The following is a 4,489-nucleotide window of genomic DNA, read 5'->3' on the forward strand; positions in this document are numbered from 1 at the left end:
AAAAAAAAAAAAAAAAAAAAAAGGAACATAGAATGTGAAATTGTAGCCAGGCCTGCTTCATCTTATTTTTTTTTAAATTTATTTTTTTAGAGACAGGGTCTCATTACATTGTCCAGGCTGGTCTTGAACTCCCGGCCTCAAGGGATCCACCTACCTCAGCCTCCCAAAGTCATGGGATTACAGGTGTGACCCACTGCCCCCAACTCCTGCTTCATCTTCTAATGCCAAACTGATAGAAAAATCAAAACATATTGACCAGTGAAGACATACTATAGCAAAACCAACTGCTGATAGTAGATCAACTCAATCCAAAGAAAATTCAGAAGAGAGAAAAGCTCATCTGAATGAGTGGAAAGCTGGCAAAGAAACAGTGCTGAAAAGGCCTCCTAACTCAATAGTTACCTAGTGTGAGTCTTAAGGACAAAATGAAAAACCATTTGGGTCCTTTTGGACTACCATGGCAGAAAATGAACAAAAACTATTTACTGAAAAGGCAGGCAACACATTTTCTGAATGCCTAAACCTAATTAATGAGGGATGCCCAGAAGAAGAAATATTTGTCACACTGAACAACCTGATTAAAAATATTCCGGATGCCAAAAATCTTATAAAATACTGAATATGTCTTACATACACTGAACCAACACCAAGTCCTATTGAAAGTATTCTTGCAATCTATGAGAAGACCATTCTGTCAGGGGCTCAGCCTATTGAAGAGATGTGACACATAACTGTAGATATTCTAACAATAAAGAGTTAAGAAAATGTCAGTTTTGGAGAAAATACTGAGGAGACTTGTGAAAACAAGGAACAGGTCCAAGAGGTCAACACTGAAGACATGGTGTTAATCTAGAGTAAGGAAAACCAGAAATGGGGAATAGACATTTTTTTATGCTTCCACAGACATGGAAGGGAACAGACATCATGGAAATGTGCTATTTAAAGATTCTGAAAAACAGCAGATGACAAAACAAAAGATCCAACCAATAATGTTAAAATCCCCAATACAGAAACTAGGGCAAGTTGCTTAATTAATATAATGTATTTACTATGTCATACTTGCAAAGTGTAAAAAAAAGAAGGTGCAATTTGATTAAACAAACATTTAAAGAGCTCAAGTTTTTAACACCAGTAAGATGTTCTCAACGTCAACATAAAACTTTAACATTGCCAGGTATGTTGAAAGATCACTGGTGTCCTTGTGTGTCTTCATTGGAAGAGTTAACAGAGTTGGGAAGTGATACTGACGCTGTTGTATGCTGTCCTAATGTAGTACTATGCTGAATGTACTCTGAGACTGAAATAACAGATGAAATAGAAAGCTCTGGTAATGAAAAAAATATCAATGCCACCTCCCTCAAACTGCTATCACCAAATCGTGAAATGCAAAAGAGGGAACATGGGAGATGATGCTGGAAGAGTGGGCAGGAGCCAAATCACAGAGCTCCATGCACCATTAAAAAGGCTTGGACTTAATCTTGTGGGTGATTCGGAGGACTGAAGAGCTTTTAAGCAGGGAAGCAGCATGATTCAACTGCCAAGGAGATAGGAGGAAATGCTCAAACCTGTCTCTCTGAGCTGGGGGTTGGGTTTTATAAACACAGGGTAATGAGGCGTGATCTGATTGCATTTTGCAATGAGATGATGCCAGGAGGCATAATATGACTGGATCCTGCCATGAGGTGATGCTAGAGCTCATCTGATTGGATTCTGGATCCTGCTATGCGGTGTCTGCTTCTCAATTCAGTCTCCCCCACCCTTCTTGGTCTGAGCACTCAGGTTTCCTGTGTGGGTAGCACATGTGTTCATCTGTGCATGCTCAGGTTACATGACTTTCAACCTGGGGTCCATGGCAACTGAGAAATAACTCACAACTTTGTTACATAAAAGTTGAACCACATTGGCCTGATGTGGTTGCAATAATGCAAGACAGAAAATTCAGAAAAGAGGAGTCGGGGGCAAATGCTAGGGCAGGAATTCAGATTTTGGTTGTGCTATTTGGTTATGATAGGTCTTTGTAGGTCTTTTTAAATACAAGGATCTTGAGAAATTTGACATTAAGTTCTTAAAACCTTTCTTATATCCTTTAAAGGCATTGTTTTTCAAAGAAAGAAGTAATTTTGCATCCCAGCAGACATCTGGCAACGTGTAGAGATATTTTTGATTGTCACAACTGGATGGAGGGGTGCTACCGACATCAAGTACATAGGGCCCAAGGTTGCTGCTTAGCATTCTACAATGCACCAGTCTTCCATAAAAAAGAATTATCTGGCCCAAATATCAATAGTGCCAGGACTGATACACTTGGTTCTGGGGACTAGAGGAATACCAGCATCTTACTTTATAATTTTGCCCAGGGCCAGACATTGGAGAGTATGGATGGGTCAATTAAAAAACATCACCACCACTGAATAGCCAATGAATGGAATCTGAGTGTTGGCAGAGAAATCAAAAGGTATCTAACTCAACCACTCAGCTGATATTTGAATATCTGCTTCAATAACCTGTCAGTGCATGAGAAGGTTCATTACACAAAACACCTCTAACATATCCACAGGTTGAGAGCCTAACTTTAAAGAATCTCATCTTTTGTAAGGTGTTCAGTTTCTATTTTTCAGTTGAAAATTGGCCTCTCTGTAACAAGTAACCCACTGGACCCAGTTTCACTTCTTAGGTTCACAAAGAACAATTTCTTTTCATCATAATTATCTTTGAGATTTACAAAAGAATAAATTCTGTTTCTCCTCTGCTATGACTTTAGCTTTACATAAAGAATAAGAGCGGGCTGGGCACGGTGGTTCACGCCTGTAATCCCAACAATTTGGGAGGCTGAGGGGGGTGGATCGCTTAAGTTCAGGAGTTGGAGACCAGCTGGGCAACATGGTGAAACCTCTTCTCTACAAAAAATACAAAAATTAGCCAGATGTAGTGGCATACATCTCTAGTCCTAGCTACTCGGGAAGCTGAAGTGTGAAGATGGCTTGAGCCCAGGATGCAGAGGTTGTGGTGAGCCAAGATCATGCCACTGCACTCCAGTCTGGGTGACAGAGCAGGCCCTGGTCTCAAAAAAAAGGGAATAAGAGTAAGTGAGCACATAGCATTTTCTTTTTCTTTTCTTTTTTTTTTTTTTTTTTTTGGAAACAGAGTCTTGCTCTAACACCAGGCTGGAGTGCAGTGGCCCGATTCCGGCTCACTGCAACTTCTGTTTTCTGGTTTCAAGCAAGTCTCCTGCCTCAGCCTCCTGAGTAGCTGGGACTATACAGGCACGCACCACCATGCCCAGCTAATTTTTTATATTTTTAGTAGAGACGGGGTTTTAGCATGAAAGCTTCTGGTAAGAAAAATGAACCAAAGATTCAGATGCTAAAAGGAACGAAGAAAAACAGGGAACACAAAATATAAATGAAATAAGTCAGGAAAAATAAAAATAGGCAAACAAGAACAAACATAAAAGAAACAAGGTGACAGTAAATGGCATCTGAATTTTAAGAAGAAGCAACACACACCAGCTTAGTAGCAATTTACCTTTAAGTATGGCTCTCTCTGGCCTGAGGCCCTAGGAAATTATATGAGGAGGCCTTTCCTTCGGAATTATTATAATGGGGACATCAGGTTAAAGCAAACACCAAAAGCAGTCATATTCCACCTCTTCCTCCTTCCCTTTCTCCTTCCCTTCCTCTTCTTTTTTTTTTTTTGAAAAGGTTGGCATTAGGGGTTATGGGAACTGGGTGGAGACAGGGAAGTGGGCTAACAACTAGGGGAAAGTTGTACAAATTTGTATTAGCAATGAGAAGGTTTTTAACCATATATATATAAATATATATATATATATAACATATGTATACATAGATATATGTGTGTGTATATATATATATAACATATATATACATAGATATATGTGTGTGTGTATATATATATAACATATATATACATAGATATATGTGTGTATATATATATATACGCACACATACACACATTATCACAATGAAAAAAATAGCAACTAAAAACATTTTTTGCCTCCTTTCTTCCTGCTCAGTCACGAGCAGCAGCAGCCCAGGTCAGGGCAGTCTCTCACATTTCCAGTTCCCTGGAGATGGACCTCTGATCACTGTAGTACATAGATCCTGTCATAGTTATAGGAAACACAGTGACTCACGACCATACCACTGCCACTGTCCCCCGCAGTCCATCAATCAAATGTCAAATTTGAGGCAGCACTGGCTGGGCCCTCCAGGATGAAAGGTGTGGACAAAGAGCAACACACCCTTCTGTTTTCTTGTCTAGGCCCATTTTGTGTGGGTTTAGAATCTAGAAACCGGCCGGGCGCAGTGGCTCAAGCCTGTAATCCCAGCACTTTGGGAGGCCGAGGTGGGTGGATCACAAGGTCAAGAGATTGAGACCATCCTGGTCAACATGGTGAAACCCCGTCTCTACTAAAAATACAAAAAATTAGCTGGGCGTGGTGGCACGTGCCTGTAATCCCAGCTAC

General features: G+C 40.2%; 1 pseudogene; it reads left to right on the forward strand.

Annotated features, from left to right (window-relative positions):
• LOC108308139 overlaps nucleotides 1–955 on the forward strand; it is a 2,483-nt pseudogene extending 1,528 nt beyond the window's left edge.
• The last annotated feature ends 3,534 nt before the right edge of the window (nucleotides 956–4,489 follow it).

The sequence above is a fragment of the Cebus imitator genome, unplaced genomic scaffold (assembly GCF_001604975.1).
Source record: "Cebus imitator isolate Cc_AM_T3 unplaced genomic scaffold, Cebus_imitator-1.0 Scaffold83, whole genome shotgun sequence".
In the NCBI taxonomy this organism is placed as follows: Eukaryota; Metazoa; Chordata; class Mammalia; order Primates; family Cebidae; genus Cebus; species Cebus imitator.